The sequence below is a fragment of the Pleurodeles waltl genome, chromosome 7 (genome assembly GCF_031143425.1).
Source record: "Pleurodeles waltl isolate 20211129_DDA chromosome 7, aPleWal1.hap1.20221129, whole genome shotgun sequence".
In the NCBI taxonomy this organism is placed as follows: domain Eukaryota; kingdom Metazoa; phylum Chordata; class Amphibia; order Caudata; family Salamandridae; genus Pleurodeles; species Pleurodeles waltl.
This window is the reverse complement of record NC_090446.1, coordinates 11,774,660-11,787,951: the sequence shown is the minus strand read 5'-3', so window position 1 is coordinate 11,787,951 and position 13,292 is coordinate 11,774,660.

Below are 13,292 nucleotides of genomic sequence, written 5' to 3'. Positions count from 1 at the left end.
CCTTTCCAGGACCATAGGCAGGAGATGAAGGAAACTCTTCTGGGACCCTGCACAGAGGATAAAGGAAACTCTTCCGGGACCATACGCAGGGGATGAGGGAGACCCTTCTAGAACCATAAACAGGGGATAAGGGAGACCCTTCTGGGAAACTGCACAGGGGATAAAGAAAACTCTTCTGTGACCATACGCAGGGGATGAGGGAGACCCTTCTAGGTCCTTGCACAGGGGTTAAAGGAAACTCTTCTGGGACCATATGCAGGGGATGAGGGAGACCCTTCTGGGACCATACACAGCGGATAAAGTAAAGTCTTCTGGAACCCTGCACAGGGGGTAAAGGAAACCCTGCACAGGGGATAAAGGAAACTCTTCTGCAAAAATATGCCGGGGATGAGGGAGACCCTTCTGGGACCTTGCACAGGGGATAAAGGAAACTCTTCTGGGGCCCTGCACAGGGGATGATAGAGACCCTTCTGGACCCTGCACAGGGGATAAAGGAACCTCTTCTGGGACCATACACGGGATGAAAGAGACCTTTCTGGGACCATACACAGGGGATGAAGGAGCCCTTTCTGGGACTCTGCATAGGGGATTAAAGAGACCTTTCTGGGACGATACAGAGGGGGACGAAAGAGACCCTTCTAGGATCCTGCACAGAGGATAAAGGAAACTCTTCTGGGACCCTACACAGGGGATGAAGGAGACCCATCTGGGACCCTGCACAGGGGATGAAGGAGACCCATCTGGGACCCTGCACAGGGGATGAAAGAGACCTTTCTGGGACCATACATGGGATGAAGGAGACCCATCTGGACCCTGCACAAGGGATGAAAGAGACCTTTCTGGGACCATACCCAGGGGATGAAGGAGACCCTTCTGGGACCATACACATGGTATGACGGAGATCTGTCTGGGACCATACACAGGGGATAAAGGAGACTCTTCTGGGGCCCTACCCAGGGGATAAAGGAAACGCTTCTGGGACCCTGCACAGGGGATGAGGGAGAGCCTTTTGGCACCCTGCACAGGGGATGAAGGAGACCTTTCTGGGGCCATACACAGGGGGTGAAGGAGACCCACCTGGGACCCTGCACAGGAGATGAAAGAGACCTTTCTGGGACCATACACAGGGGATGAAGGAGACCCATCAGGGACCCTGCACAGGGGATGAAAGAGACCTTTCTGGGACCATACCCACGGGATGAAGTAGACCGTCCTGGGACCATACACGGGATGAAGGAGACCGTTCTGGTACCCTGCACAGGGGATGAAGGAGACCCTTCTGGGACCATACACAGGGGATGAAGGAGACCCTTCTGGACCCTGCGTAGGAGATGAAAGAGATCTTTCTGCTGCAGGGGATGAAGGAGACCCAACTGGGACCCTGCACAGGGGATGAAAGAGACCTTTCTGGGACCATACCCAGCTGGGAACCTGCACAAGGGATGAAAGAGACCTTTCTGGGACCATACCCAGGGGATGAAGGAGACCCTTCTGGGACCATATACTGGATGAAGGAGACCCTTCTGGGACTCTGCATAGGGGATTAAAGAGACCTTTCTGGGACGATACAGAGGGGGACGAAAGAGACACATCTAGGACCCTGCACAGAGGATAAAGGAAACTCTTCTGGGACCCTGCACAGGGGATGAAGGAGACCCATCTGGGACCCTGCACAGGGGATGAAGGAGACCCATCTGGGACCCTGCACAGTGGATGAAAGAGACCTTTCTGGGACCATACATGGGATGAAAGAGACCCACCTGGACCCTGCACAAGGGATGAAAGAGACCTTTCTGGGACCATACCCAGGGGATGAAGGAGACCCTTCTGGGACCATACACATGGTATGACGGAGATCTGTCTGGGACCATACACAGGGGATAAAGGAGACTCTTCTGGGGCCCTACCCAGGGGATAAAGGAAACGCTTCTGGGACCCTGCACAGGGGATGAGGGAGACCCTTTTGGGACCCTGCACAGGGGATGAAGGAGACCTTTCTGGAGCCATACACAGGGGATGAAGGAGACCCATCAGGGACCCTGCACAGGGGATGAAAGAGACCTTTCTGGGACCATACCCACGGGATGAAGTCGACCGTCCTGGGACCATACACGGGATGAAGGAGACCGTTCTGGTACCCTGCACAGGGGATGAAGGAGACCCTTCTGGAATCATACACAGGGGATAAAGGAGCCTCTTCTGGGACCATACACAGGGGACGAAGGAGAGCCTCCTGGACCCTGCGTAGGAGATGAAAGAGATCTTTCTGCTGCAGGGGATGAAGGAGACCCATCTGGGACCCTGCACAGGGGATGAAAGAGACCTTTCTGGGACCATACCCAGCTGGGAACCTGCACAGGGGATGAAAGAGACCTTTCTGGGACCATACCCAGGGGATGAAGGAGACCCTTCTGGGACCATACACGGGATGAAGGAGACCCTTCTGGGACCCTGCACGTGGGATGAAGAAGACATTTCTGGGACCATACACAGGGGATAAAGGAGACTCTTCTGGGGCCCTACACAGGGAATAAATGAGACCTTTCTGGGACCATATGCAGGGAATAAAGGAGACAATTCTGGGACCCTGCACAGGGGATAAAGGAGACCCTTCTGGGACCCTGCACAGGGGATAAAAGAGACTTTTTTGGGACCATACACAGGGGATGAAGGAGACCCTTCTGGACCCTGCACAGGGGATAAAAGAGACCTTTCTGGGACCATACACAGGGGATAAAGAAAACTCTTCTAGGACCATACACAGGGGATGAAGGAGACCTTTCAGAGACCATACACAGAGGATGGGACCCTGCACTGGGGATAAAAGAGACCTTTCTGGGACCATACTCAGGGGATAAAGGAAACCTTTCTGGGACCATACACAGGCGACGAAGGAGACATTTCTGGGGCCATACACAGGGGATGAAGGAGACCCTTCTGGGACCCTGCACAGGGGATGAAAGAGACCTTTCCGGGACAATACCCATCTGGGAACCTGCACAGGGGATGAAAGAGACCTTTCTGGGACCATATCATACATGGCATGCAGGAGACCCTTCTCGAACCCTGCAAAGGGAATGAAAGAGACCTTTCTGGGACCATACACTGGGGACGAAGGAGACCCTTCAGGACCCTGCACAGGGGATGAAAGAGACCTTTCTGGGACCATACATAGGGGATGAAGGAGACCCATCTGGGACCCTGCACAGGGGATGAAAGAGACCTTTCTGGGACACTACCCATCTAGGAACCTGCACAGGGGATGAAAGAGTCCTTTCTGGGACCATACATGGGATGAAGGAGACCCTTCTGGAACCCTGCAAAGGGGATGAAAGAGACCTTTCTGGGACCATACACTGGGGATGAAGGAGACCCTTCAGGACCCTGCACAGGGGATAAAAGAGACCTTTCTGGGACCATACACAGAGGATGGGACCCTGCACAGGGGATAAAAGAGACCTTTCTGGGACCATACTCAGGGGATAAAGGAAACTCCTCTGGGACCATACACAGGGGATAAAGGAGACCCTTCTGGGACCCTGCACAGGGGATGAAAGAGACTTTTCTGGGACCATACACAGGGGATGAAGGAGACCCTTCTGGACCCTGCACAGGGGATAAAAGAGGCCTTTCTGTGACCATACACAGGGGATCAAGAAAACTCTTCTAGGACCATACACGGGGGATGAAGGAGACCTTTCAGGGACCATACACAGAGGATGGGACCCTGCACTGGGGATAAAAGAGACCTTTCTGGGACCATACTCAGGGGATAAAGGAAACCTTTTCTGGGACCATACACAGGGGATGAAGGAGACCTTTCTGGGGCCATACACAGGGGATGAAGGAGACCTTTCTGGGACCCTGCACAGGGGATAAAGAAAACCCCTCTAGAACCATACACAGGGGATGAAGGAGACCTTTCTGGGGCCATACACAGGGGATGAAGGAGACCTTTCTGGGGCCATACACAGGGGATGAAGGAGACCTTTCTGGGACCCTGCACAGGGGATGAAAGAGACCTTTCTGGGATCATACACAGGGGATAAAGAAAACCCCTCTAGAACCATACACAGGGGATGAATGAGACCTTTCTGGGACCATACACAGAGGATGGGACCCTGCACAGGGGATAAGAGAGACCTTTCTGGGACCATACTCAGGGGATAAAGGAAACTCTTCTGGGACCATACACAGGGTATGAAGGAGACCTTTCTGGGACCATACACAGGGGAAGCAGGAGACCCTTCTGGGACCCTGCACAGGGGATGAAGGAGACCGTTCTGGGACCATACACAGGGGAGGAAGGAGACCTTTCTGGGACCATACACAGGGGATAAAGGAATCTCTTCTGGGACCATACACAGGGGAGAAAGGAAACCTTTCTGGGACCCTGCACAGGGGATGAAGGAGACCGTTCTGGGACAATACACAGGGGAGGAAGGAGACCTTTCTGGGACCATACACAGAGGATGGGACCCTGAACAGGGGCTAAAAGAGACCTTTCTGGGACCATACACAGAGGATGGGACCCTGAACAGGGGCTAAAAGAGACATTTCTGGGACCATTCTCAGGGGATAAAGGAAACTCTTCTGGGACCATACACAGGGGATGAAGGAGACCTTTCTGTGACCATACACATGGGAAGAAGGAGACCCTTCTGGGACCCTGCACAGGGGATGAAGGAGACCGTTCTGGGACCATACATGGGATGCAGGAGACCCTTCTCGAACCCTGCAAAGGGAATAAAAGAGACCTTTCTGGGACCATACATAGGGGATGAAGGAGACCCATCTGGGACCCTGCACAGGGGATGAAAGAGACCTTTCTGGGACCATGCCTCAAACCTGACTTGCACCAGTTTTTGACGCACAACCCCCATTTTCCCCTACGCCGGCTAACGTAATTCCTTAAATAAGGCGCCCGCATGGTGCGTAGGAATGGCGTTAGCCGGCGGTAAAAAAAATTACGCAAACCAGCGCCGGCGCTGGTTTGCGTCAAAAAGGATAAATATGGGCCTAAGAGTGTTGGTGGTATTGTACAGTGCACCACATAAAGGAGCTGCTCTCCACCTAAAACTTGAGAACTAGCTGGATCCCTACTTCCTTTTTTGCAGATTTTAACTGGAGGAAGATGACATTCTGCTGGATTGGCCCCTCAAACAGCACTTACAAGTAAGTCTTTCTAAAATACAGACTGCAATGATAACTACATAATCTGCTTGTAGCTAGCCTTTAGGTTAAAACCTAACATTTCTCTTTAAATTCTCTTTATATTTCCTAAAGGTAGATGGTACAAAGTATGAAGAACAAAGGTTGCGGCCAGCCAATCAAGGCCTTGCCTTTGCCCCGAATCCATGAATCTGAATCCGGATAAGCGGTGCTATATATCTAATGTCTCAGAAACTACTGAATGGATCTACACCAAACCACAAAAAGCATAATCTGTGGAATGGAATCTTGATTTGTGCCAAATTTGGTGTAATTCCATTCAGTGGTTCGGGCTTCCGGCTGTGTCTAAAGAATGCAAAATCCCCATTGACACAGAATGGAGAAAAGGTGTTTTGGGGCTCCCCCTTTATTTTGGCCCCGCTTCATAGATCATCCTGAAACTTTCCAGACAGCAGCTGAACTGACCAAAGTATATGTTTTGAAAATGTCATGAAAATTTATCAAGCTGCGCCAAAGTTATTGGTGAAACAAAAAATTATCGGTCTATGGAAAAAATTGTTCCAACTATAACTACCTAGTGACAACTCCCACTAGGTAATATATATATATATATATATATACATATACATACAGGGAGTGCAGAATTATTAGGCAAATGAGTATTTTGACCACATCATCCTCTTTATGCATGTTGTCTTACTCCAAGCTGTATAGGCTCGAAAGCCTACTACCAATTAAGCATATTAGGTGATGTGCATCTCTGTAATGAGAAGGGGTGTGGTCTAATGACATCAACACCCTATATCAGGTGTGCATAATTATTAGGCAACTTCCTTTCCTTTGGCAAAATGGGTCAAAAGAAGGACTTGACAGGCTCAGAAAAGTCAAAAATAGTGAGATATCTTGCAGAGGGATGCAGCACTCTTAAAATTGCAAAGCTTCTGAAGCGTGATCATCGAACAATCAAGCGTTTCATTCAAAATAGTCAACAGGGTCGCAAGAAGCGTGTGGAAAAACCAAGGCGCAAAATAACTGCCCATGAACTGAGAAAAGTCAAGCGTGCAGCTGCCACGATGCCACTTGCCACCAGTTTGGCCATATTTCAGAGCTGCAACATCACTGGAGTGCCCAAAAGCACAAGGTGTGCAATACTCAGAGACATGGCCAAGGTAAGAAAGGCTGAAAGACGACCACCACTGAACAAGACACACAAGCTGAAACGTCAAGACTGGGCCAAGAAATATCTCAAGACTGATTTTTCTAAGGTTTTATGGACTGATGAAATGAGAGTGAGTCTTGATGGGCCAGATGGATGGGCCCGTGGCTGGATTGGTAAAGGGCAGAGAGCTCCAGTCCGACTCAGACGCCAGCAAGGTGGAGGTGGAGTACTGGTTTGGGCTGGTATCATCAAAGATGAGCTTGTGGGGCCTTTTCGGGTTGAGGATGGAGTCAAGCTCAACTCCCAGTCCTACTGCCAGTTCCTGGAAGACACCTTCTTCAAGCAGTGGTACAGGAAGAAGTCTGCATCCTTCAAGAAAAACATGATTTTCATGCAGGACAATGCTCCATCACACGCGTCCAAGTACTCCACAGCGTGGCTGGCAAGAAAGGGTATAAAAGAAGGAAATCTAATGACATGGCCTCCTGGTTCACCTGATCTGAACCCCATTGAGAACCTGTGGTCCATCATCAAATGTGAGATTTACAAGGAGGGAAAACAGTACACCTCTCTGAACAGTGTCTGGGAGGCTGTGGTTGCTGCTGCACGCAATGTTGATGGTGAACAGATCAAAACACTGACAGAATCCATGGATGGCAGGCTTTTGAGTGTCCTTGCAAAGAAAGGTGGCTATATTGGTCACTTATTTTTTTTTGTTTTGTTTTTGAATGTCAGAAATGTATATTTGTGAATGTTGAGATGTTATATTGGTTTCACTGGTAATAATAAATAATTGAAATGGGTATATATATTTTTTTGTTGAGTTGCCTAATAATTATGCACAGTAATAGTCACCTGCACACACAGATATCCCCCTAACATAGCTAAAACTAAAAACAAACTAAAAACTACTTCCAAAAATATTCAGCTTTGATATTAATGAGTTTTTTGGGTTCATTGAGAACATGGTTGTTGTTCAATAATAAAATTAATCCTCAAAAATACAACTTGCCTAATAATTCTGCACTCCCTGTATATACATATATATAGATACACATGCACACACATATGTCATTTCAAAGAATAAAAACATTAGAAAACACCAAAAAAGGAACTGTAAAATAATGTTGTAATAGACATAAACAACATATATCCCTCTAAAAAAAGTTAAAAATTTGTAAAAATCCAGGATTCCAAGGCAACCCTTAGAAACCTGAAAATAGATAATACAAATATACTCCTGGAAACCCAAAAAATAAAAGGAAATATAAAATAATGGTCTTAAAAACAGAATCAACATGTATTCCTTTTATTTAAAAAAATGTATAGAATGATAAGTGTAAATGCAGTACTAAGACTAGAAAACCTGCAATAACAAAGAAAACACACATCCATAAAAACATATACAACCCTCAAACCTTATTTAAACATTGACACATGCAATTATGTAAGAATAAAACATGCATATCATTGTTATAACGCCAACCTACACTACTTACACAACATTTAGGCCTAACACATTGCACAACACTACGGTGCTAACTACCTTCAAAAACACAACTGCTACAAAATATTGCTACACGAGCAAACTAAATACATGCCAACAGACCTCATTCAGGAGGAAGACTCATGATTTTGAAGTCAAAAATGGTTTTAATTTATCTTTCTTCCACCTGAAATTTCCTCAAGTTCAATGCAAGTCAGTGAAGAAAATTCACCCCCCCCCCCCCAATTATTTTATCATTTACTTTAGCAGTGCAAAAGCTAAAAGCTCTAGAACTGGTTCTGAATATAAGAAAAGGGGTGGCTAGGTAAACATTATTTCGTAGAAACTTCTATTTTTTCTTGGATCATTGTGGAAAAGCATATTTAGCGGGGAGATTATTTGTACATAAGAGGCTAGCATTCCTCCCCCTTCAACTGTTTGCTTTCTTTCATCTGCAAGGTAGTTAGGTGACTGCTTTGTATGTACTTTGTACTTCTGGAGACAGCAAGTTCATTGAAGTTAGGACAGGATTGGTATGGCTGACTCACCTAGTCCTGGAAATGAGATGAGCACCAGATGACAAGACGGCTTCTATAGGTGAAATTGAGTGTTGGGACAGGAAGGTTTCCTGCATGGTAAGCAGACATGCACCCCAACCCTAAGGGCCTGCCTGCATGTGAAACTGGAATCCAGAGATTGGTTGGGCGCAGTACTCATGCCAATCTAGCTGTGCACAGAGGACGGGCCTGGCCTTGGTAAGACGAGATCCAGAACATGTTCTGTGAGCTGGAGGGGGTGCACCAAATGCGCCCTCAAAACTGTCGTAAGACAGCTATCCATGTCCCGGGTTAGTCCCATAAATTGCTGGTGGCAGCGACCAAGTTTTGTGAATGTTTAGTAAAACCAGACCTTTTCTTCTGTGTCAATAGGCAACGTGCTCTGCTGACCCTTCTCTTCTGCGGTTCCACTTCACATGTAAGCTCACAATCTTGCATTGATGTTCTTTGTTCATGTTGATTGCATTTTGGTACAATAGGTGTGAAACACATGTGGCTGTAGGACTCTGGGTGTGATGAGAGTCTGAGTACCAGGAGCAGGGAGATCCATTTTGGATGCCCCTGGTTCAGCAGAGCAGAAAATGGAGCTTGGATACAGTTTCCCCAGACACTGGAAGTGTTGTCTGCATTCCACAGGTGGCTGAGGGGAGGAGACCCAGAAACAAGTCAAGGAGGATGGAGACATGGTTTCCCCTAGAAGTTCAATAAGATGGATGCTGGGGAGCTCCTCCTCCTCACTGGCATTTGGTAGATGGCAGGAGTGTTGGGTGGGTCAGTTATTTCTGTTGTTCAAGGTGAGGAAGTTCCTGGGCAATGTCCATCATTTTGCCTGTCCCTGATTACTGCTTCAAAACACTTATGGTTGCCAGGTGCGGACACTTCATAGTTAATTCTACCTTTGTTTTGGATATGCATGTTTCAAGGCCGCATAATTGCTGTGAGAGCCAACGCCTTGCACAAAGGTTGGTCTGACAGAAAATGACATGAAAGAGAACCAACCAAAACCAGTTCTAGGTCCTTGGACAGAGGACTCACTTCCTCTGTCTGGAAAATGATCCTTGTAGGAAAGTGAAGTATTATGTGATGTAGGTGTCAGCCCTCATCATGTAATCATCTCACATACTCCAAAGATGGTCCTTGGATTCACACTCATCAATCCTTAGCTCAGTCCTGGCAGTGTGGCAAAGAGCAGTCAGGCTTTACTAGAGGAACATGTGTTAAGAATTCCAGGGCTCCAACATGGGCAATCAATAATCGGCACGGCTCGAAAGGAATCCAACACTGATTTGTAAAATTAGAGCTTATTTATATCTTAATTTAGACACCAAAATGAACAGAGTTGCATCAGTACAACCGGAGTTATAGATTTTAGAAGCAATATAAAACCACAGTAAAAATGCACATTGAAAACGTAACGTTGCAGTCAATGGGAAAAATCACTAGTGACAATCGGTCACTTTGAGGTAAAGTTACTTGGAATCCCTATAGGGGTAAGGGGGTGCAGGCCCGAGGACCAGGCCACGACAGACAGTTCAATTTTACCTAGCCCGTGGAGTCTGGGTGCAGAGTTGTCCTGCCTGTGCGTAACCCACACTGGTGCTGAATTTACCGCTCACACAATGCTGCAAGAAAGAAGAAGCAAAAACACAGCATGGACTGGGTTGTTGATGTCAGATGCAGGGTACATGGTGTGACCTGCAGATGCAGTGTCAGGTGTGGGGGTCAGTTACCGGACTGACAGCCAACGAGCCTCGGCAGTGGTAAACACAAAGAAAAGTTTAGAGAACTTCACAGAGTCTGGGGGAGTGATTTAGTGGTTTGAAACTTTGGGGCAGGTGAGACTACAAATCCCAGAAGACATCAGACCACCTTGATTTGGTCGATCCCACGTAGTGCCCAATGGCAAGTGAATCATCAGATCCCGCAAGCGTTTTTACCTGCAGTTAGCAGGGGACTAGTGCCACTAGTCCAAGGGAAATTGAGGGTGCATCTGGCACCCTCCATGACCCTCTGGTCGGGAGTGCTGAGTTTGAGCCAAGGACGAGGGTCGATCACAGAGTTCCCAGTCTGTTGCCTCAGGGACTGAGTATCTGTCTTTTCAAATCTGAGGTTCTGGTGCCCGGGGAGTCCCTTAAATCCTGAATTTAGGGGAGTTATGGGTGTGAAGGCTAGTGGCCAATAGGCAGCTAGCTCCTGCAGCTAATCCGCCCCTGAGGTGACCACAACAGGTGGAGCAGGTCACATGGCAGAAATCAAAGTTTAGTGCACAGATCTGGCTGCTTACCTTAGAAGTGTGGTCAGCCTTCTGGGGGTGTCCACTAACCTGCATACCTAATTTCCCAACTGTCCATGAGCAAATGTGTCTGGGGGCGGCAGGGGCTGTGTCCTCCTCTGAGGACAGCATAGACGCCTTTCAGGGGTAGTGAAACCATTGAAGCTCACTGCCCTGAAGTGCCAATTCACCAGCCTGGCTGGGGGGCAGGAGGTGTGACCTCCTTCCTGCCTCAGCCTTTGTTTGTGACTCCTGGGAGGGTTCACTCTACCTGGCAGAAAGTCAGAATCCTGACTTGGCGGCAGCAGGTACTGGAAAATAACGGCCTGGCAAGAGCACAAAAAAGTTAAAGCATACAGGTGGGTAACCTCTAAGATGCCACCTGGGTACATGCCAGCCATCCCTAGACACCATATTTGTGTTTAGAGAGAGAAGGAATGTTGTTTGACATTAAACTCTACATATCTAGGCAGTACCATCATGGAACTAGCAATCCGAGTCTGCCCGGGTGCAAGTCCCATGTTATCCCAAGGGCCGGCTTTCACTTATAGGGTACTTTAATGGTAAAGGCACTATCAAGAGATATAAGCTTGTGCTTACATGTCTTCACCTTAAATATAATGCACCCTGACTCCTGGGCTGAAGAGGCCTTTCTCAGGGGTGTCTGCCAAATATGTAAGGAAGTGCATTGAACTGTGCCACACATGGTGAGGGCACTTGGGTCGCCCAGGGTGGCATAAACTTGTGCTGCAGCCCTGGGGACCCCTATACCACCTATGCCCTGGGTACCCTTGGTACCATGTACTAGGTATAGGAGGCTGGCTCTCTATGTAGTGTGCAAAACCAGGCACACTGTGCAGACAGTCCAGGCAACCACACATTGGTTTACAGACATAAAAACTAGACCAGCTAATGCTCTAATTTTTATGGTAGCTTAGTCGACCGGTTAGGCCAATCTTGGAGAAGTGCAACACATTTGTTGTGCTCACAGTATCAATAAAGTAAGACACACACTCAAAGGAAGAACTCGAGACAAATTTACAAAAACACTTAAGATTTTTATAAAATTGTGTAAGTACTAAATAGTCATATTGTGCATAATTACGCACCAAAGAAATCAAAGAGAGAAATCTTTAAAAATGCACAATAGAATCAGGCAAAGCGTTTCCCAGTGTCTCCTTCTGTTCTTAGATCGAGTTCATCAAGGCGTCCTCTGGACCCGCTGGAGGAGTTCGGGTAGTTCCCGGTTTTGGCGAGGACCACTGTGGGAGACCACTCGGAAAAGCAATGCACAGGCGGACTTCAAGGTGAGTTACATGAAACTACGTGGGGAGTCAAAAGTGAAGCAGACACACCACTGAGAGATTTATTAGTTAGAGGTTTTATATATTGCCAGTGACATGAATACAACCATTTATAATCATCAGTGATACATCAGCACATGAAGTCTGTATAACCATCATACTAAACACTTTGTTCATCCAAAAAATTACATTTACTTCGACTCAAGATAAATCACTGTCTCTTTTCAGATGCACTCACATGAAAATCCTGATGAATTATTATCTTCATGTTGTGATGATGCGCAATCATAGCACTGAGGTGGGCAACATGTGTTTCCCTGAATCCCCACTTCCTTAGGACTAAATGATAGCGGAAACAAGAAAAACAAAAAAGCACAAATAACAACAGAGAGAAGTGAAGGAAACCATGATGTACGGATATAGAACTAATCTGTACAAAGTGCACTGAACTCAGTTACAACACATAGAATGGGATAACAAAAATGTACTGGCTTTGCAAATCACAAAACAAAATGAGGCAAACATCCCCAAGCAACAGAGTATGTGAACGAGATAACACATGTAGTGACAACATCAAAGCCCAACAACAGAGGAAGTTGAAATCCAAAAGAAAATGTAAAAGAGAACAGGGCAAGATTTAAAGATAAAATGAAACCAGAGATAAGAGAACAGATAACCAACCCACAAGAAAGGCCAGACAGCAGATCTACCCAGCAGTAGAGAGAGAGATCACATAAATCCTGCGAGTGTCAAACACCCAAACACCAGATCCCACTCTTTGATCAAATACTGACAGCACCAGGGCGGCCTCCAGTCTCCAAATCTATAAGAATCTTCTCAATGCAGTGTCCGTTGGACAGTGGGAACATCCCCATCCTCCAGCACACAATGTGCCCAGCATTGCATAGACGTATCCTTCCAAGCACCTGCCAAAGAACAGCATGGAAACCAATATATAACTGCACAGTAACCCATCAAGGAGAAAACCCATCCAATCTTAACTGCGCCCACCTTTATAAAATAGAATACTGAATCATAGAGAACCATTTTTGCTGATATAAGAGAGACATCGCAGAAGGGACAAACTACGAAGGAAAACCTTCGCATCAGAAGCACATTCAAGAGCCATTTTCCCAAGAAGGGCTTAGAATAGACTCACTGATCATTTTATCTTTAATACTTGCCCTGTTTTCTTTTACTTTTTCTTTTAGATTTGTACTTTCTGTGTTGTTGGGTGTTGATGATGTCAGTACAGGTGTTATATCATTCACATACTCTGATGTTTGGGGATTTTTGTCTCATTGTGTTTTGTGATTTGCGAAGCCGGTACATTTTTTGTTAT